This window comes from Protopterus annectens, chromosome 2.part0 (assembly GCF_019279795.1).
Source record: "Protopterus annectens isolate FY-2018-M chromosome 2.part0, PAN1.0, whole genome shotgun sequence".
Taxonomy (NCBI): Eukaryota; Metazoa; Chordata; order Ceratodontiformes; family Protopteridae; genus Protopterus; species Protopterus annectens.
In genome coordinates, this window is record NC_056728.1 from 1977605465 (window position 1) to 1977628885 (window position 23421).

The window sequence follows — 23421 nt, forward strand, 5'->3', positions numbered from 1 at the left end:
TGGAGAACACCTTCTCTACTGCCTGGAAGGCCGAAATGGCCCCCTCTGATGCAGCACCAACGCCTCCAGATGATATCAGCTCTGAGCTGTCCAGCACTGACTCCCCTAAGGGAGGGGAATGGTCTGAAAATTCTGGGCCCATACCCACCCCCAGGGAGCCAATGCCAACCTCACAGACCAAGGCGCAGACTGTTCTGAGGGCAGCAGAACATTACCCACTAGGGACCCTGACAGAGTCAGGAAGGGAGGAATACCAGAGACCTTTGGCCTCTCACAATGAATGCCCTGATCCTGGTGTTCCAAACCTTGATGGGTTGGAAGAGGAGAGTGAAGTCCCATGGGTGGAGAAGGACACCCCAGGCAACTGAGCAGGGGACGGTAACAAGCCTAGCTTGATCTGGGCCTTGAGGAAACTCCTCATCATCCTGTCCATATCTGTGGGTAGTAAACTTCTGGAAGACTTGGACAATATGGAGGAATGTCCCAATTTAGCTGGAGATCTAGACAATGTCCTATGATCCCTACAGGGGGACCTACTCTGGTACATTGGATCCACTGACATAAATCTGGAGGGGGGCTACCAATGACTATTGGATCCGAGATAACAATAGGATTCAAAGCTCTGGGAGAATCCAACTCTCTAACTGGTACACAAGATGGATCCGACGACCGGGTCAGATCCATAGAAGGCTTGCATCTAGTCAGATCCGAAGGCTTCTCAAGTGTCAAGGCTTTGGATCTGAGAGATTGATCTGAGGCCCTCGGAGTGGAAGAGCCCGGATCCAAAGTCAAAGGGGCTGGACTTGGATCCGTGGATCTGCAATCCGAGAGCCTCAGCTTTTTTGAAGGAGATCCCTTAGAAGGAGGTAAGGACCTCTTCTTAGGATCCTGGGAAGCTGAAGAGGAAAAGCCCAAGACAAAAGAAACACCCTTAGCTAACCCTTTCAAAAGCAACTTGTTTCTTCACTCCATGAGAGCACTTGGATTGAATCCGGCACAGACGTTGCTCAGTGTCGAGATGGGGTTCTCTTAAACAATAAACAGACTCCTCGTGTGAGTTGGAATGAGGCATCTTCTGACCGCATGAGGAGCATCTTTTAAAGCCAGAGGGCTTATCTGACATATTGCCTAAGGTACACACACACTGACCAGGCAGAACACACACACAACACTCACACACTCCACTAAGAAGGGAAAAAGCTTTAGACTAAATTAGAAGGAACAAAATAAAGAAAGGGTAAACAACTACTTTTTTTATTTTAAATAACTAGCTATGGGGGGAAGGGCCCATGGGAAAAAGGGTGGAAACCCGACACACAAAGTAGATAAAAGTACCGGCAGGGGAAGAAACTGAGAACTAGCTACTCTAAAAAGGCTAAAAGAGACTAAAGAAGACTTAATTACTTAAAAAGGAAAAGAAAACCTCTAAAGAAAACACGTATCTGCACCTGGAAGTTTGAGCTACTGGAATGATGTACTTAGCATTTCCGTGGCAAATGAGATCTGAGGGTTACCGGTCAGCAGGGGATTATGTGAAGGGGAGGAGCTTGAGCTCAGGATCTGTCCATCATTTGCCGGCTCGGATATGAGGTCGGATCCAAGACCCATTCATGTTGAGTAATGGCAAGGATAGCATCAGATGAATTATTTTCACCCAAATGGAAGTTTGAAATGACATGCAACTGGACCTTAATAGATGAAAATCTAGCCCCTTCATTGAAAATTGAAGCTAGAAACTAAAAAGTCAAGTACAGCTGGTATAGTGGCAAGAAAAGGGATCCAGATCTCTATTAAGGGCCAGAACACAAAACTCTTCCATTTACTTTAGCAGATCTTTCTAGTAGAAGCTTTTTGAGAAGATAAAAAAATATGACAGACTGGGGAGGAAAGCCTGGGCTGTCTAGCAACCAGTGGAACTTGAGAAACCATGCAGTCAGTTTGAGGCCTGCTATGTCTGGATGAGTCATCCCTGTCAGATGAGACATGAGGTCTAGATTGGGATCCAGTATCCAGGGCGGATGTAAAAGATGGAGCCAGATGAAGGAAAACCAAATTTGACAAGGCTAAAAAAAGTGCAATGAGGATAACTATGCTCTTCAACCCATATGCTTTCTGTGGAAATTTGGGGATGAGAAGTAACAGGGGATAAGCATAGAGAAGCCTGGGGGGGGGGGCAATCATGGACAAGAGCATCCCTCAGTGACTCCCCTGTTGGAAGGATCAGGGCAAAGAACTTGCTGCACTTACTGTTGAGGGGAGAAATGAAAAGGTCACAGCAAGGCTGGTTCCATCAATGGAAATTCTCTCCACTTCTTTGACATTGAGAGAGCATTTGTTATGCATCAGAAAGGACCTGCTTAGTTTGTCTGCAATCATGTTGACTTTCTCTGGTATGTGAATTGCTAAGAGACAGCGGCCAAAAGAGATCGCCCATTGCCATACTTTCAGTGCTTCTCAATGTAGTGGGTAAGATATTGTTCTTCTGTTTGTTGATGTATCAGACATATTGTCCATACTAACAGCAACCATCCCAGAAAGGAGAATATCTTGAAAGGCCTGCAACACCAAGAGGACTGCTCTCATTTCCAGAATAGTGATGTGCATCTTGGCCTGTTCTGGGGACCACATACCTTGAACTGTCCTTCCCAAGTAGTGCCTCCAACCCCAGCTGGGAGGCATCCATGGTCACTGTGACCATGGGAAGGGGAAGAATAAATGGACAGCCTAGAAAAACTGTGTTTGAGTGACGCCACCAAAGAAGATATTTTTTGCAAAACTGAGCGATCTTGATGGAGTAGATAAAAGCAGCTGAAGAACAGCCAACTGTACCAATTGAGTCCATTGCAGAATCCGTATGTGAAACCTTATTAAAGGAAGTAGGGTGATAGATTTTGCCATGTCCCCCAAGGCCTGTAAGATTAGATGTGCTGGCAGAAAAGTGTATAAGATCACTTTCATGACCTGGGATCTAAGTCTCTAAATTCATGTAGGTGGAAGAGAGGCTATCTGTGTGACCATGTTTAGATGAGCAGCTATGAACTCCAGACTCTGAGTGGGTGTGAGTTGAGACTTGCTGTAATTGACTGTGATGCCTAGATGAAGGCACAACTGCGGCAAGTAGTCACTTGCCTGTAGAAATAGATTCCTGGATGGGGTAGTTAGCAGACAGTCATCTAGGTACAGAAATACTCTGAATCCCAGCATTCTCAGGTGAGTTGCTACCTCTGCCATGTATCTGGTGAACACCCTGTAGGCTGTGGTAAGACCAAAGGGCAGTGCTCTGAACTGGTAAAGACTGGCTCCCAGACAAAAATGCATATATCTCCTGGAGTGCCTGCTCACTGTGATGTGATAGTGTGCATCCTGAAGATCTATTGAGCACATCCAATTATCCTTTCGCAGCACAGGTAAAATGGACAGAACCATGACCATCCGGAACCTGGAATATTTCATGTATTGGCTTAACCTGCAGAGATCCAGGGTGGGTCTCAAGTACCCTGTCTTCTTTGGCACTAAGAAGAATCTTGAGTAAATTCTGGATCCTATCTGGTCTGGGGGGACCTCCTGGATGACTCTTTTTCTGAGCAGCTTTTCTATTTCTAATGCAGCCATCTCCCTCTGACTGTGTGGAACATCAGGGATTCTTTTTATTTTTAGTAGAGGGAATTTGAGAAAATGGTAAGATATTACCTCTGAATATAATTCTCTGCATCCAGGAATCTTTTTTGATGGATGCCCAGCCTTTTCGGTGCACAGACAAATTTCCCCTGACTTCCTCCAGAGAGCAACAGTCAGGCCACCTTAAAGGAGTGCTGGTACGGTTTGTCTGAGAAGGAATCCTGCAAATCCTGGTTCTGCAGGCCACTTCTGCCAGGGGGTAGTGTCTTCCATTAGAGTTTCCCCTGTGCCTCTGAGAAAACTATCTCCTCATGAGTCTTGGAAAGGACCCTGGGATCTATGGAACCACATCTTTCTACCACCTCACTGATTCCAGGCAAAAGGTCCTTGAAGGGTAGAAAAATGTATCCCTACAGCAGACAAGGTCTTTGATCACTTTTGGTGAGTGTTTCTGTCACTTTCAAGGAAGATCCATCAAACGTTGCACTGATGAATGAAAACTTGAGGCCATGGTGGAATCACAGTATCAGTCGGCTGTATAAAAGGAGGAAGAAAATCATGGCAAAAATTAGGAGGTGCATCACCCAACAGGATAAAAGCACTCTCATCAAACTAAACAAACAACTTAGAGGACAAATAAAGTCTACCAAAGCCAAATTTGAGGTAAGTTTGGCCTCCTAGGCCAAGGACAACCACAAAGCATTCGTTAGCCATGTCTGCAACCTCAAAGGCAATGCACAATTGTGTGCAGAGTGTATTGTAAATTGAGCCACCTATACTGAGCCAGAAGATGTAGCAAACCTCCTGGCTGATAAATTCAGCTCCAACTTTACCCCTCCCCCCAAATCTTCTCTCAGGAAATATCATCAAATATAACTCCCCCCTACTATCACTAGGGAAGAGGTCCTTAATGCTCTCTCTAAGACCAAGAACACTCCATCAATGGGCCCAGAAAATATCCCATGATGCCTTCTAAATAGCATGAAACACAACCTATCAGGGCATCTGGAATTACTATTTAACTGTAGCCTCCAAACAGGCTTCATGCCTCATGAATAGAGAAAGGCAGCAATCATCCCTCTGCACAAACGTGGGCCATCTACAGACCCATAAGTCTCACTAGTCTGATATGTAAAGCCATGGAAAGAATTATCATGGAGATGATCAATAGGGATATAGTAAACCTCCTGACACTGGACCCAACCCATTTTGGTTTTGTCAAGGGCAGATCATGCCCACTCAACCTGGTGGACTTCTTCGAGAAGGTCAGCAAAGCAATGGATGAGGGTAAAGTTGTTCACACTGCCTACCTTGACCTGGCCAAGGCATATGACACAACACCCCACTTGGGTATTGTTGATAAACTCAAGCGGTAAGGTATGAACCTGTATGTCATCCAGTGGATAGACAATTGACTGACAGACAGGACCCAGGAAGTTAGAACTGGGGAGTCTACCTCTACAAAGAGGCCAATCACAGTGGAGTCCCTCAGGGATCAGTTCTTGGACCACTCCTTTTTGGCATTTACTTTTCAGAAGTCAAAGCCAATGTCAGTGGTCTCTGTCTGACTAAATTTGCAGATGATTGCAAATTAGGAGTTGTCATTGAATCTCACACTGACACAAATGTTCTCCAAGAGGTGCTGACACAGACCAACAACTGATGTCAGAGCAATGGACTAAAACTAAATGCCAAGGAATGCATAATGGTATCCTTTGGGAAGTCATCCATCTCTGGTAACTGTCATATTGACAACACACCCCTTAGAGTTGACCCAGTAGTCAAGGACTTAGGGACACACATAGACAGTAATCTAGCCTTTGATCATCATGTGTCTACAGTGGTGAGGAAATAATTCTATGTTGCACAACTTTTAAACAAAGGTATGGCATCTAAGTCCAAGGAAGTCATTGTTCCACTGTATTCAGCATTCATCAGACCTATCATTGAGTACAATGACCCCTTTGGTATGTGCCTAACCAGCCATATCCAACAACTGGAATGTCCACAGAGGTTCCTCTCTAAATGAATACAGGGAGTAAGTAATATGTCCTATGCAGACCGCCTCAATGCCCTATCTGTATTCTGTCTCCTATAGGCTTTTGAAGGGAAATCTATGCCTGGCATACAGGGCATTGCCAGACCCCACTCTGATGGACCTCCTGCATATCCACAAAATAAACAGCACTAGAATTACCTGTTCTAAAGACTTAAACCTTGCCTGTGATATAAATAGGTCCTGCTGGAGAAATAGGTGAAGCAGAGTTCCTCCCTAACCAAATTCAAGTGCAACTTGGACAACTGGATGGGAAACTGGAAATTCATCCCTGTTTTGGCACCTATGTCTCTAATGGACAGAGCTAATCTGTAAATGGTTCATCTCCCAGGCCCATGCTTACATTTATCAAGGGTATCAAGGGTATCAGAACTTGTCAGAGATTTGGGATGCATGGCTAGGCTTAAAAAGGCCCTTGTGGTCATTAGCCTAGTAGACACCTATAAACCTTTGAAATTTGCATAGGCATACCCAGGTATGTCTCCTATGCGTGAACCCACCACCCCATGAAGTACTTTCTGCAGCACGGGAAATCAGACTCATAGATGTGTTATAGATTGAAGGGTAGCCAATTGCAAAGAGACTTTATTTTGGTCCTCCACAGATATGAACCCAGAAAGAGATTTGGAGAGCTTCTTAGTCAAATCTCTTTGAAATCTCATGAAGCCAAGTAATTCAATGACCGCAGAGCAAAGGTCACTGAAGCATAAATGTGCTTACAAAATCTGTCCAATGCCCTAGATTCCCTGTTAGGGAGATGGGCTTAAGAGCTCTGTTCTACAAGTGCTTTCTTTGTGGCTGCTGCCACAACTATGATGCCAACTGGGACCTCCCCTTGTTCCAGTGTGATATGCCCTTTGGACGGGCTAAGAATTTGTCTGGGCACTTAGGGATGGACTCCACAGTATCTGGTTCCTTCCACTCCTGGCATGAGATGAGGTCTATAAGTTCATCATCCAGAGAGGTCACCCAAGATGTAGCTGGACCAGAATAGAAAGCTTCCAGGAACACAGACTCCTCTTAGGATGGATTGTTAGAAGACCAAAGATCTTTTTGCTTTAATAGTTCAAGAATGTCTCCAAAGGAGACATCTTCAGGAGGAGATCTGGAGGACCCTTCCCATACATTGAAATAGGGAGTTCTCAGTGAGATTCCTGAGGGGAATCCAAAAGTATCCATTTACACATTCTCATCCAAGAGATTTCATCAGATGGATGGTCTAGTGAGGTATCAGGAATTAATAGGTGAGTTCTGAGGGACTGACTGAAGACTTCAATGAGCTGGCTGTCCCAGTGGAATTGAAGATCGAGGCTCAAAGCAAAGACCTGAAGGTGGTAGAGTGATATGATCTGAGGGGATAGGGATGCCCTTTCTCTAGGTAAAGAGAAAACCCTCTCCACAATCTTGAATGCAGAGTGCATAGGGGAGACCAAAGACAGAGGTAACAAAGTCAACATTTCCTGGACTGTCGACCGCTTAATTCCTGTAAGCCCTCCACCTAAGGGTGAAGTTGGACCTGAGCTTTCCAGAGCCAAAGCTCTGAGGGAAAGGGACAGCTCGAACAATTTCAAAGTTGACCCCCGGTCCTCCAGATTAAGCGCCAATGCTTCAGCTCTAAGAGTTTTCCTGCTCTGAAAGGCTCGATGCTGGATGGCTCGGAAACAACTGGAGTCAAAAAAGTACTGTCTAAGGATCCGATGAGGACACCCCAAGGGATCTCAGATCCAAGTGCTCCAAAACCACAGGTTAGATAAGAGAAGGAGAAACTAAAGGACTAGTCACTGGCAGGCTCACGGATCCAGTGGGAGACAGAGCCAGAATTATCCTCATCTGATCTGAGCACTGAGGAGTTTCCTCATCATCCTATCCACTTCAGCCTCAGAAAAACTCCTGGAAGACCTGAGTGAGGAGCTAGTGGATGGTGGCCTTGAGTGCTTATGTGGAGATTCTTGCAAAAATGAGGAAGGGAGTTGAGAAGGTTTCAGATCTGATGAACGAAGAGGTGACTGGATCTGAGGTAATTTTGTATTAGAAGCAGTAGGACCTGTAGTTGTCGGGCACCATTTTTTAAATATTTTTGAAGGTGGTCCTGAAGATGGAGGTGAAGCTGTTGTAGGATCCGGAGATCTCTTTCTAGACCCTTTGTCTTTGGGAGCTGAGTCAGGCTTCCTTTGTCAGATTTGTTAGAGGGAGAAATAGAAGAAAAAGAAGAAGAAGACCCTTCAAAACTAATTTGTTGTGTCTATCCATGAGTGCCCTGCTGTTGAAGCTGGCACAAATGGTATAATCTATATCTAAATGGGTAGGACCCAAGCATTAGATACATTCCCATGAGTATCTGAATTAGGTATTTTGTGCCTACACGAGATGCACTTCTTGAAGCCAGTAGGTTTGTCAAACATCCTTGCATGCTAGTCCTATAAGGGGGAAGGCCCAAAAGGAAAATAACAATAAGTAAGTAAAATTATATATTACTTTTTTTAATAAGAAAAGGCAAGGAAAAAACTACAACGATTGTAGTCAAAGGTACCATAGAATGGGAAGGAAGAGGACATGGAGAAGAAAGCCAAACTACCAACAATGGTACTGGAAGGAAATACCAAGGTCTCAGCAAAAGTCACAGAAGAAGGAGGGCTCAACTTAAGGAAAATAATTCATTGGAATAAAGGGAGGAAAGTGAAAGTAATTCAGAGGATACCTACTGAAGGAAAAAGTTGAAAAGACTCACGGTTTTACCCTGAAAAACACAAATAGCTTGAGAGTGAGAGAATCCACATCTGTAGCGATATAGCAGCAAACGAGATCTGAGGTATGTTAGGCTGGTGGGGGCATTATGGGTGAAGGGAGGAGCTTGAGAGTTTGGATTCGAGGATCTGGAATAAGTGGCTGACTGAAATCTGAAATCCCACCAGATGAGGAATGAATGAAAATGACATGAAATCACTTGTTTTGCTCACCAGCTGAGCTGCATTGGTCTAGCCATTTTTTGACAGCAGTTTTCATCCCTGTGAATACTAATGCTGGTTTCTATCAGATATATGTATATTTATATCAATATCTATATCTATTTCTGTATCATCTATATGTATATATCTTTATATATATATATGTGTAAAATGTTAATTTAGGAGAGCGGTAAGGCAGTTCATTCAATACAAAGGCAGTATTTGCTTAAGATCAATGCCAAAAGCTGCTGTTTACCAAATGTGAGCCAACACTCACAATATATAGATAAATGTCTCGAGTCCACACTGTGGTCAATAAATCCAGTCTATAAACATAAATCCAGTATAAATTCCAAATTTCGGCAGTATTCACTTCACCATTCCACCATACCACCGGCTTTTCAGAAAAAAATGGATCGACCACGTAAATATATGAAAAATATAAACTGAGTTTTATTTAAACACAAGAAAAACGGCAAGCAATTTCACCCGTAGGCTTCATCAGGCCATAAGTAATTAAACATTTAAATTATTTACATACCTTCTAGTACACCAATTAATCATGACATCACTTCCTAATTTTAATTACAATGCCAATGATTCAACAACGCTTAAACAATAAAACATTCCATCACGCAAATTAATATACTCAATGTGCCCCCATTCAAAAATGCATCCAGCTATACATTTAACTTATATCATCTCTGTAAATACACACTCATAAAAAGCATGGTATGATACATATAAAAAATATAAAATATATAAAAAAATATATGTCACAATATGTCCTCATACAAAAAATGCACTTTGCTGCATACTTAATTTATATCATCTTTATAAATAAATACTGATAAAAGTCATGATACGATGCATATGAAATATCAAATCTATATATTTATATAACGTTATCACCTCACAGCAAGAGGTTCTCCGGTTCGATTCTCAGCTGGGGTGCCTTCTGTGTGGAGTTTGCATGTTCTCCCTGTGTTCACGTGGGTTTCCTCTGGGTACTCCGGTTTCCTCCCACATTCCAAAGACATGCATCTGGAGCGTTTCTCCCTGGGCCTCCGCTGAAAACAGGCTCTGTGGAACCTATTCGGACATTCCCGGTCAACAAATGTTAAATAAATAAAAATAAATAAATAAATATATATATATATATATATATATATATATATATATATATATATATAACTAACATATATAGTGTAAAATATAAAATATAATTTAATATACTAGTAAAAACTAACTAAAAAACTATTCAGTACACTACATATATCAACGCAATAATAATAATTATATATAACCATGCAAAATACTTTTTGTAACTCCAGCATAAATCATATATACTTGATGGTAATAAAATATGTTTAAAAATAACAGAAAATATATGATTTCACTGGTGATATAGTCCAATAAATTTTTTAGTATAGTGTATGTATGTGTCAAAATTAATATTTATTAATTTTTAGATTTCTAGCTCTTAATGCAGGTTTTATAGGAATTCTATCATTAATGCCTGGATCCTTATGAGCCCTCAGTCTAATAATCCATTTACTCTCATGTTGTTCAGTTGTATTACATATGGGTCCTCTCCTAACTGTGGGAATATTTACATATATCACCATGAATTTAAATTTGTGTTCCATTGAATTATTAATTACATGTTTTGCCAGAGCATTTTTATCAGATCTAATCCTAATATTATAATAATGCTCTCTAATTCTTTCCTTCAGTCTTCTATCAGTCTTGCCAACATAAAATGCTGGACAGGACTGACAGACTGCTAAATACACCACATGCATGGTCTCACAGGTTGCATTACAATTGAACTTGAAAATTTGTTGTGTTACAGGGTGTATAAAGCTTGCTGATTGGTCTATCATATGACAATAATTACATTTCCCACATGGTCGCGTATTCATAGTAACATCACTCATCCGTGATATAAAATCAACTCTGTTAGAGCTGCAGAGCATTCTATATAAATTTAATTTGTTTTTATAAACAAATTTTGGTACATCTCCTACTATTTCTGAGATTCTTGGATCAACTAATAGGAGGTCCCAATATTTCATATAGGCATTTTTAACCTCAACAACATCTTGTGTATAATAAATTGCAGCTATAGGCCAACTATTATTAAAATTGTTCCTTATTTGTGCTATCTGCTTAGCACCTTTGCTTTGATCAGCAAAATATGGATATGCTTGTCCTTCTCTCAAAATCTCTATGTTAGCTAAACTTTCTTGTATTTATTGAGGTTTATATGATCTTTCTAGGAACTGCCGTTCAAGTTGTATCATTTCTTCGTTAAATCCTTCTTGTGTGGAATTCAGCCTAGATGCCCACATAGCCTGGCCTTTTACCACATTTTTAAACACATAACCTGGATGCATACTAGATCTATGCAAATAAGTACTCCTATGACATGTTTTTCTATGCACCCCAGTATTAATATAACCATCAAGAACTTTTTCCACATAAACATCTAAGTAAGACACAAAGTTCTGTGATGCAGTCACAGTAAACTTTAAATAAGATGTTAATGAATTGATTTCTTGTACAAAAAAAATTAAAGGTTTTTCGTTAGATTTCCAAATTAGAAAAAGATCATCTACAAAATGAACATAAAATCTTACATACTCCTTGTAAGATTCTAGCGTAAACAATAATCTGTTTTCCCAGTCTGCCATCACTAGGTTGGCGTAGCTATTGGCACATGAAGTGCCCATAGCTACGCCATCCCGTTGAATATAAATCTTATGGTTGAAAGTAAAAATATTATGGTCCAATACTATTCCCATAAGGGTACATAAAGTTTCTATTTGAGAAGGAGTATAATGTGGTGCCAGGCATCTACGTATACACTCAATACCTTGTTGGTTCGGAATACTGGTAAATAGTGAAGTTACATCTAGTGTAACTAACCAGTATTCGGGTATTACTTTTTCTACTTCCGTATATTCATACAGCATAAATAAGAATTGCTTAGTATCTTTTAATATATATGCATAGCTTTCTACTATCACTTTCAATTTAGACTCTATGTATATTGATAGGGGTTCCGTTATCCAACCCCTACCTGCTACAATAGGACTCATGGGTGGTGAGGTCGGATTCTTATGTATTTTTGGGACCCCTTGTATACACGGTATTCTAGGGTTATCCACTTTACAAAAGTCATTATTAAAAGATACTAAGCAATTCTTATTTATGCAGCATATATATGCAGATGCCTGGCACCACATTATACTCCTTCTCAAATAGAAACTTTATGTACCCTTATGGGAATAGTATTGGACCATGATATTTTTACTTTCAACCATAAGATTTATATTCAATGGGATGGCGTAGCTATGGGCACTTCAAGTGCCAATAGCTACACCAACCTAGTGATGGCAGACTGGGAAAACAGATTATTGTTTACGCCAGAATCTTACAAGGAGTATGTAGGATTTTATGTTCATTTTGTAGATGATCTTTTTCTAATTTGGAAATCTAACGAAAAACATTTAAATTTTTTTGTACAAGAAATCAATTCATTAACATCTTATTTAAAGTTTACTGTGACTGCATCACAGAACTTTGTGTCTTACTTGGATGTTTATGTGGAAAAAATTATTGATGGTTATATTAATACTGGGGTGCATAGAAAAATAAGAAGTTATGTACCTATCATAACGTTCCATGTTAGTTGTCTTCTCTCACCTTCTTTCTTGCTGGATGGGTTCGGAGCCGATCCTCGGCTCCGACTCGGCACTTGCTAAGCTCGAGAGCTAATTTTACCAGCTCGAGGCAACCCTATATCCCATGATGCAAGGCGTGACTACCCCAGATCTCGTTTGGTAGCTATAGAAATAACCCTGCCAGTACCCTTCTTCCCAGAAAGGAAGAAGAGGAACTAAATATAGAAAGAAACCAAGAAAATAACCACTAGATACTAGTGACACTTCCTACTGGGCCCCATAGAAGGAAGGGATCGTACCCAGAGAAGAGTACAATTTCAAGGTCTGTCCAGGCTAGGGGGAAGGAGGGAGGGACGCAAGAAAGAAGGCGAGAGAAGACAACTAACATGGAACGTTATGGTAGGTACATAACTTCTTAATGTTAAGTTGTCAAACTCGCCTTCATTCTTGCTGGATGGGACCGCGTCCCTAGCACCTCTATCCTGGGTGGCTCAATGGAACAGACTCTTGAGAACTGTGGAACCAAACCTAGCCCTGTCTCTGGAGGCCAAGTCCAATTTGTAATAAGAGACAAAGGTGTGAGGAGTGGCCCAAGTGGCTGCCGCACAAATGGTGTCAATAGGCAGCCTATCCTGAAAAGCTGTAGAAGTGGATAGGCGTCTGGTAGAATGTGCGTTTGGTTTCGAGGGCAGTTGCTTGCCCCTAAGGAGATAAACATGAGAAATGGTAGAAGACAGCCATCTGGATAAGGTCACCTTGGAGACCGGCAGACCCTTCCTGTTTTCTGCATAAGAAAGAAAAAGTTGATCAGATTTTCTGAATTGTTTAGTTCTGTCCAAGTAATATCTAAGTTGGCGATGGACATCCAAACAGTGAAGTTTCTGCTCAGCTTTGTCAGAATAATTAGGGAAAAAAACTGGCAAATCAATAGATTGGTTAATATTCGTCTGGGAAGCAACCTTGGGCAAAAAAGATGGATTAGTTCTTAAAGATACTCTATCTTTGTGGAAAACCAAGTATGGGGGATGGACACAGAGAGCATGAAGTTCAGACACCCTCCTGGCTGAAGTAACAGCAACCAGAAAAATTGTCTTCCAGGAAAGAAATTTTAATGTGCATGTAGCAGCCATTTCAAAGGGGGGTAGAATCAAGGATGCCAGCATTAAATTCAGGTCCCATTGCGGAGGGGGATCTTTGATTGGAGGTTTCAGGAGAAAGATCCCTCTAAGAAAAGCTTTGCAAAGCTTGTGAGACATTATGTTTGATCCGCTAAGCCAACATGAAAATTTGAGATTGCTGCCAACTGGACCTTAACTGTAGAAGAAGAAGAACCCGATTGAAAAATCTCAGCTAGGAAGTCCAAGACTGACTGCACTGGAGCAGTAAAGGGATCTATGTCCCTGGACTTTGCCCAGAAGGAAAAACGCTGCCATTTACTAGCATAAATCCTTCTGGTAGAGGACTTTAGAGAAGCTACTATGATATCCCGCACGGGATTAGAAATCATAGGGAGCCTGGCTAAGGAAGGAAGTGGAGCAACCAAGCAGTGAGGTTGAGAGAATGAATGGCCTGGTGCAGATGACCCGAATGGTGGGTCAGAAGATCTGGAACTGGATCCAGATGCCAAGGCTGAACCAAGAGATGATGATGCAGGGACGGAAACCAAATTTGTTGAGGCCAGTAAGGGGCAATGAGAATCAACTTGGCTCTCAATACGGTAGCTTTCTGAATCACTTGAGGTATCAGCGAGAATGGAGGAAAGGCATAAAGAAGTCCCCGGGGCCAATCCTGGGTTAGAGCGTCTCTGGGGGGATGGCCTGGTAGTGGAAAGAGGGAGAAGAAGTCTGGGCATTTGCTGTTTTGGGGTGTAGCAAAAAGATCGCAGCAAGGGATGCCCCACTTCTGAAATATTTCGTCCATTACTGATTGTTTGAGAGACCACTCGTGCGGCATGAGAATAGCTCTGCTCAGCCTGTCCGCTAAGAGGTTGGATTTCCCGGGGATATGCATTGCTATCAGAAACCGATGAGGGAGATTGCCCATTGCCAAAGTCTGAGAGCTTCTGGACACAGTGGATAGGACCTGGTCCCGCCCTGTTTGTTGATATACCAGACTACGGACATGTTGTCTGTCTGAACTGCAATAGTCCCTAAAGGAAGAAAGTCGCTGAGGGCTTGCAACGTTAAAAGCACTGCTCTCATCTCTAGGACATTTATGTGCAGATGGTATTCTATGGGTTGCCAAGTCCCATGGACCATCCTGCCCTGACAATGCCCCCCCCCCCCACCCGATCAGAGAGGCATCCAAAGTGACTGTGGCAACCAGGAGTAGGGGAACAAATAGTCAGCCCTGATGGAGTTGCAGAGAAGACATCCACCAGGTTAGGTGACTCTTGCACGATTGCATCATGAAGATCTCGTGTCGCATGGGGAACTGCTGGAAGGACCACTGGGTGAACAACTTCCACTGCAGAAGATGTATGTGGAAGCAAGCTAAAGGAAGCAGTACGATGGCCACAGCTATAAGACCTAGCACCTTCAGGACAAATCTGGCTCTGATCTTTTTGCTGAGCAATATGATCCGAACATACTTTTGGATGTCCAGAATTCTTTGGTTTGTGAGTCTTGCTGACATCCCGACAGTGTCTAATTCTGTGCCTATAAAGGTAATAGATTGGCAAGGCGACAGTGAAGATTTTTCGAAGTTTATAGAAATCCCCAATTGGTTGCAGGTGTGAAGAGTGTAGTCTCTGGCCTTGAGAAGTTGATGCCTGGTGGTGGCAGAGAGGAGCCAGTCATCTAGATACGGAAACACCTGGAATCCTTGACGTCTCAGGTGAGCCGTGACCACTGCCATACATTTGGTAAACACTCTGGGGCTGTAGTGAGACCAAAGGGCAGGGCTCTGAATTGAAAGCCGAAAGCAGAGAAACCTTCTGGAGCGCCTGTGAATTTTTATATGATAGTACGCATCCTGAAGGTCTATTGAGCACATCCAGTTGTCCTTGCCCAAAAAGGGTAGAATGGACTGAAGCATGACCATCCGGAACCTTGCCTTTTTGACAAACTTGTTTAGTTTGCTGAGGTCTAAAATTGGTCTCCAATCTCCCGTTTTTTTGGGAACCAAAAAGAATCTTGAGTAGATTCCGGATCCTACTTGGTCTGCTGGCACTAGTTGGATGGCTCTTTTTGCTAGGAGCTTTGATACCTCCAGTTTTGCCAACTCCCTGAGACCGGGTGAAACGTCCAGGAGGGATTGATGAGGAATAGGATATTCCATGAAAGGGATATTGTAACCCTCGGATATGATCGACTGTACCCATTTGTCTTGAGAAAGGGAACGCCAGGCTGTTGAGTACAGCGACAATCTTCCCCCGACTGCCTCCAAGGGTGGACAGTCGGGCAACACCTCAGGGATGCTGGAAGGGTTTATTAGAGAGAGGCTCTCTGCTACCCTGATTCTGCGGACCCCCTCTGCCCCTAGGGTGGCGTCTATTGTTATTACCCCCTCTGCCTCTGGGGGTAAACTGACCACGTGCATCCGGCGTGACTCCCTGAGATTTGCGGAACCACATTTTCCCTCCCTTCTGATCTTTGGGATAGGGTCTTGAAGGGGTGGAGAAATGGACTCCAATGGCAGAAAGAGACTTGCCATCTTGCTCACACCTGGTCAATGTGTCCTTCACCTGAGGTCTGAACAAAGCTAAACCATCAAAGGGAGTATTAGTGAAGGACGCCTTAAAGGGGTCTGTGAAATTACAAAGCCGCATCCAGGACTGACGCCTAAGTGCCACTCCTGTCCCTGCGGCTCTACTCGCCCCATCGGCTGCATAAGAAATGAGCCGCATGGAGGAGTTAGTTATAGAATTTAGGATTCTGAACTGTGAGGCAATCTTTTCTTGAGCCCCAGCAGCTGACGGATCCTGAACTACCTCACCTAGTTCCTTGAGAATATCTCTCTGAAGCCGGATAAAGTGATAGAGATAGTTCAGCGAGCGCATAGTGAAGGTCGCTGAAGAAAACATCCACTTACCGTACCTATCCATGGTCCTAGAGTCCTTGTTAGGAGGATGGACAGGTACAGAAAGATCGGCAAGTTCCTTCTTGGTGGCCGCCGCCACCACCATGGCATCAACAGGGACACTCTTGGTGAGAAACTGTTTGTCTGAAGGGGCCGTGATGAATTTAGAAGGCCTCCTGGGAACTGGTTCCACAGAATCCGGGGCCGCCCAGGCCTTTCGAGCCACCACTTCCATGAGCGGGTCAAAAGGCGGAGACACCCAGGAGGTGGAGGGTCGAGATCCAAAAGCCTCCAGGTATACCGACTCATCCTCGGAGGAGTTAATGGAAGGCCAGTTCCCCCTCTGCTTAAGGAGTTCCAGGATGTCTGAAAATGAGACATCCTCAGAGGGGGACCGTGGGGAACCCTCCGACTCATCTAAGTCGGTATCTGATGTTGTAGACTCGGGGGAGTCAGTGTGCTTCCTCTTGCACGTCCTCTTACGTGGGGGTTCTCCCGAAGGATCTGGAGAAACCTCAGAAGAGGAAGTTCTTCCCAATGGGGAAACCTGGGGTGATGGATCTCTAGGTCCGGGAGCAAGAGAATGGGAAGAGACATCGACAGGCACCGAAGAGGGAGGAGCTAATGGAATTGACCGTTGACTCAGCTCCGGGGCTAGAACACTCCTCATCACCTCAAAGGCTCCCCTCCCAGGGAGGCCAGAAGACTCCCGCTCTGAAGAAACAGGAATCCCCGGTCCCACCAAAAGAGAAGGCTCCAAGGCCGATGTCGGTGCCGAGCTCACCAATGCCAAAGCTCCAAGAGGGAGAGCGGGGTCGGACAAGGGTTCGATGCCACTCGCCCCCTCGGAGCCGACAAGGGAGACCCGATGACCGGATCCCTCCAAGGAAGGTCTCATGGAGGAGATCGGAGTTGAAAACGACGGAGCCGACAGGGGAGGTATCGGCTCTGGCGCACCCACGGTCAACGTTCCGAGAAGCTCCGGCTCCGATCTCTGAAGAAGAGTCGGAGGAGGAATTTCAGGGGGATGAGGGATAGCGGTCGTCTGCTGAGATGGGCTATGGAGCATCTGGACCAGTGCCTGTGATTTCAGCAGTCTACTTACCACCCTCTCCAAGTCATGCTCTGACAGCCTGGAAGACCTTGAAGATCGGCTCCGATGGCTCCGCTCCAAAAGTAGAGGAGATCCCGGAGCCGAGTGAATCGACTCCAGGGAAGGGGACCAAGATCTCTTCTTGGAAGGAACCATCAGAGCCGAAGACCCTTCGATTCCAGTTGGAGACGACAGCTTATCGGCACCAGACCTGGACAAAGATACGTCGGCTCCGGCCAGAGCCGACATAGACATCGGTGCAAGAGTATCGGAGCCAGCCGGCACCAATAGCACCTCCTCAGAGATAGAAAGATCGGCTCCAGCCGGAACCGATCTCGACTCCGAAGGAGTCGGAGCCAGAGCCGAAGGCTTGGGAACCACAGCCTGGGCTTTAAGTGGCTTAGAGGGCTTTCCCGACCCAGACTTGGGCGGGGAGCCCTCTGGCTTCAACAAGCCACGTAGGATTAATTTGTTCCTACGTTCCTGCAGAACTCTCTGGCTGAAGGAGTGACAAATAGCACAGGAGTCCTGCAGGTGTAGAGGCCCCAGGCAGTACACACAAGAAGTGTGACCGTCTGTCAGAGACATTTTCTGACAGCACGAGTCACACTTCTTGAAGCCTGAGACCTTTACTTCTTTTGACATAGTATGCAACACACACACACACCAGTCAAACAGTTAACTAATAAAAAGGAGGAAAAACTGACTAAGACACACAGACTTCCTGACAGAAAAATAATGGAAGGGAGGCTTAAGGCCTGAAGGGAGGAAAGGGTATCCCTAATATAAAATAGAAAGGTAATATAGGGCAAGATAAATAGATATTAGTTAACACTAACTGTTAGGAAAAAGAAATAAGGAAAATGGAAAATTTTCCTGACTGACTTTTAGTACAAAATACTAAATTTTTACCTGAGCTGGTAAAAGGAGACCTCTTCGCGAAGCAGCAAACGAGATCTGGGGTAGTCACGCCTTGCATCATGGGATATAGGGTTGCCTCGAGCTGGTAAAATTAGCTCTCGAGCTTAGCAAGTGCCGAGTCGGAGCCGAGGATCGGCTCCGAACCCATCCAGCAAGAATGAAGGCGAGTTTGACAACTTAACATCATGTCATGGGAGTACTTATTTGCATAGATCTAGTATGCATCCAGGTTATGTGTTTAAATTGTGGTAAAAGGCCAGGCTATGCGGGCATCTAGGCTGAATTCCACACAAGAAGGATTTAACGAAGAAATGATACAACTTGAACGACAGTTCCTAGAAAGATCGTATAAACCTCAAGAAATACAAGAAAGTTTAGCTAACATAGAGATTTTGAGAGAAGGACGAGCATATCCATATTTTACTGATCAAGGTGCTAAGCAGATAGCACAAATAAGGAACAACTTTAATAATAGTTGGCCTGTAGCTGCAATTTATTATCCACAAGATGTTGATGAGGTTAAAAATGCCTATATGAAATATTAGGACCTCATATTAGTTGATCCAAGAATCTCAGAAATAGTAGGAGATGTACCAAAATTTGTTTATAAAAACAAATTAAATTTATATAGAATGCTCTACAGCTCTAACAGAGCTGATTTTATATCACGGATGAGTGATGTTACTATGAATACGCGACCATGTGGGAAATGTAATTATTGTCATATGATAGACCAATCAGCAAGCTTTATACACCCTGTAACACAACAAATTTTCAAGTTCAATTGTAATGCAACTTGTGAGACCATGCATGTGGTGTATTTAGCAGTCTGTCAGTCCTGTCCAGCATTTTATGTTGGCAAGACTGATAGAAGGCTGAAGGAAAGAATTAGAGAACATTATTATAATATTAGGATTAGATCTGATAAAAATGCTCTGGCAAAACATGTAATTAATAATTCAATGGAACACAAATTTAAATTCATGGTGATATATGTAAATGTTCCCATGGTTAGGAGAGGACCCATACGTAATATAACTGAACAACATGAGAGTAAATGGATTATTAGACTGAGGGCTCATAAGTATCCAGGCATTAATGATAGAATTCCTATAAAACCTGCATTAAGAGCTAGAAATCTAAAAATTAATAAATATTGATTTTGACACATACATACACTATACTAAAAAAATTATTGGACTATATCACCAGTGCAATCATATATTTTCTGTTATTTTTAAACGTATTTTATTACCATCAAGTATATATGATTTATGCTGGAGTTACAAAAAGTATTTTGCATGGTTATATATAATTATTATTATTGCGTTGATATATGTAGTATACTGAATAGTTTTTTAGTTAGTTTTTACTATGTATATTAAATTATATTTTACATTTTACACTATATATGTTAGTTATATACATATATATAGATTTGATATTTCATATGCGTCGTATCATGACTTTTATCAATATTTATTTATAAAGATGATATAAATTAAGTATGCAGCAAAGTGCATTTTTTGTATGAGGGCATATTGTGACATATATATTTTTTATATATTTTATATTTTTTTATATGTATCATACCATGCTTTTTATGAGTGTGTGTTTACAGAGATGATATAAGTTAAATCTATAGCTGGATGCATTTTTGAATGGGGGCACGTTGAGTATATTCATTTGCGTGATGGAATGTTTTATTGTTTAAGAGTTGTTGAATCATTGGCATTGTAATTAAAATTAGAAAGTGATGTCATGATTAATTGGTGTACTAGAAGGTATATAAATAATTTAAATGTTTAATTACTTATGGCCTGATGAAGCCTACAGGTGAAAGCACTTGCCGTTTTTCTTGTGTTTAAATAAAACTCAGTTTATATTTTTCATATATTTACGTGGTCAATCCGTTTTTTTCTGAAAAGCCGGTGGTATGGTGGAATAGTGAAGTGAATACTGCCGAAATTTGGAATTTATACTGGATTTATGTTTATAGACTGGATTTATTGACCACAGTGTGGACTCGAGACATTTATCTATATATTGTGAGTGTCGGCTCATATTTGGTAAACAGCAGCTTTTGGCATTGATCTTAAGCAAATACTGCCTTTGTATTGAATGAACTGCCTTACCGCTCTCCTAAATTAACATTTTACACTTACTAAGCAACGTCGGAGAAGTGTTTCAAACGGCCATTACTCTTTTTATTGTTATCTTTATATATACGGTTAAAGTTCACTTTGTTGAATCTACTTTTATAGACCAAGTTAACTGATGTATAGTTTGAATAAATGCCATTGTGTTTGAATGCCAGTAATGTTGATGCAGTGAACATCAATGTTCCCTGTGGTGTGTGAGTTTTGCTTGCATGAAGATAATTTTTTTTACTAACACTGAAGCTTTAAGCTATACCAAAAGTTTTGGTATTGACGGCAAGAGTGTCTGTTCGAGTGTTTGTGGGTCAGGGTTACAATAAGAACTAGAAAGGCAGATAAATTTAGTGTTCTGCATGTATGTTTATATAAAGTGTGTGTGTGTGTGTGTGTGTGTGTGTGTGTGTGTGTGTGTGTGTGTGTGTGTGTGTGTGTGTGTGTGTGTGTGTGTGTGTGTGTGTGTGTGTGTGTGTGTGTGTGTGTATTGGTACTGTTAGGGAAAGATTTTTTTGTAAGAAAGTAATACGACTGTGGTTGGGGCAAGGTTAGAGTTAGCACATGTGAAAAAGATGGTACAGAGGGCTGGACTGTAGCTCAAGTATTTTAATAATTATTTTCTTTATTTAGTGTGATCTGATATCCTTAAGTAGCTGTTGGAACAGAAAGGGTTAATTTCCTCCAGAGCATGAGGCAGCACAGAGGTATTCATTAGAGGAAACTAAGGCAGGTAGCTGCAGTGAGAGGGAAAATTATAACGTTTCTACTTGGAAAGAAGAGTGAGTGACTTTCTGGAAGCAGTCATACTCTACTTAGAAAAAAAGAAGCATTTGTCCAATGAATTTTGCTTAGAACTGAGGGTTACTTTTATTTTATTATTTTTTTATATTTGTTACTTGATAAGCACACTACTCCAGAGACCTTTTCAGGTATGACATAGGCCTGTTAGGTAAACAATGACATGAAAGTTTTTTTTTTTTTCAAATATTTTTTTATTTTCCAAATAATATAATGTTTAACAATACAATCATCAATAAACAAGTATTTTAAACCTTTATATACACTGTGTACAACTGACCTGAGCAAAGGAGGGAAAAAGTTAATAAAATATATGAAATTAGTAACAAAAATGTATAATATTCAATTAATAAAGTATAAAGTTACACATTATTTAGGCTTCATTTTTAATGTCAATTCAGTTGATAAATCCATTTGTTGGAGATGTTCTTTAAACTGTAAAGCTGATTGGTCTCATATATTTTTGATTGTATTAATATAAAAAAATCTGGGAAGAAATTATTATTTTTCTCCAAGCTATATTTACAGATACCTTTATTTTAGCCAAATCTTTAGTCCTCTTAAATGTTAATGATACTATTGGAATGAATAAAAAAGACCTATACCTACTTTGGTCCATACTAGCTGTGGCAAGGAAATGTATAACTAGAAGGTGTAAGTCTTCACAAGAACCTGCTCTGGAAGAATTCTTGAGATTGATGGAAGAAACAGCGACATTAGAAATCAAGGTGAAGGAATTGAGAATTTCACATAAAACATGGACAAACAATCCTTGGGAAAAATTTTAACTCTTACTGACATGAAAGGTTTTAGTTACAGTAGTAAGTATCAAATTGATCTTCACTTGTTGTGTCTTTCGGCTTTTCCCGGTTAGGGGTCCCCACAGCGGAACTCCGGTCTGCTAATGATTGGCAGTAGATTTTCACGAACGCTGTGGTGCCAGCTCGACATTCAACCTTCAACGAAGGCACGCCCATTACGCATGTCTTTTGAACGCCCACCCAACTGCAGGGAGGACATGCAGACTCCACACAGAAGACACTCCCTGCACTCCAGCCGAGAATTGAACGGGAGAACCTCTTGCTGTGAGGCAACAACGCCATCGCTGCACCACCACGGATGATGCATCAAATTGATCTTCACTGAGGGCACAAAAATATATACAACAGTATAAAAAGGTGGCAACATTTACAACATTGCATATGTTATGAAAGTATACGAATCACATAAAGGTACCTATTAAAACAAATTTAGTAAATGCGCCTGCAGTTGGCTTACATAATTAAGGAACTATTAAACTACTTCCTGTGCTCTGGTGGTGCAAGGTTCGATTTCCTCAGCTTCCTTTGCCTAACTGTGTGACTGTAAGCAAGTCACTTAACCAGAGACCACTCCTGGGCTTGAGTCGTAAAAGGTCCATGGAGATCAATGTTCTACCCGGAACACAATATATTTGCAATTCTGAAAACACTACCAGTACCTTTAACAGGGGCCAGCATGAAATACCTCACTGAATATGAAGAACTCAAATGAAATTTCAGATTCAGAGCTCAAATTACCCCTGATATTAATGATGTGGTAACTTTAAAGCCTTATTTAAGGCTTTTTCATAATCAAGTTAAATAGCATCATGTGACTTATTTACTGTCAGTGTAAATTGACTCAGCTTTGGTTGTTTGTCTCTGCCTAATGAAGCCTTTATGGCGAAAGTGTATTTTGGCACTTGCGTTTTATTTTTGTTCTGTGTTTTATACTTCTCAAAGTATTATTAAAATTTGTTTGTAGTTCCAGGTTTTCCATTTTTTTTCTTTTAAATGTATTAAATATTACTAATTATTTAGATGACACAAAGCAGGTGCACTGAAAATGATTTTGTGGTGATTCCTGAGCAATTTAGCAATTAAAAAATCATACAGCAATGGCACTTCTGATTTTCTGTGGGAATGTATCCCAAGCTGTGGAAAGAATTTTTTAATGCTTTTTTCAACTTCTGCCAAAGTATATAATGATTTCACTAATAAATTGTCATCTGGGCTCCTAATAGGTTATGAGCTACTTTGAAAATGTAGCTGGAGGGCAGTGATTATCATTGGATAGCTTGAAAATCAGATTTTATGTTCGAAATGAG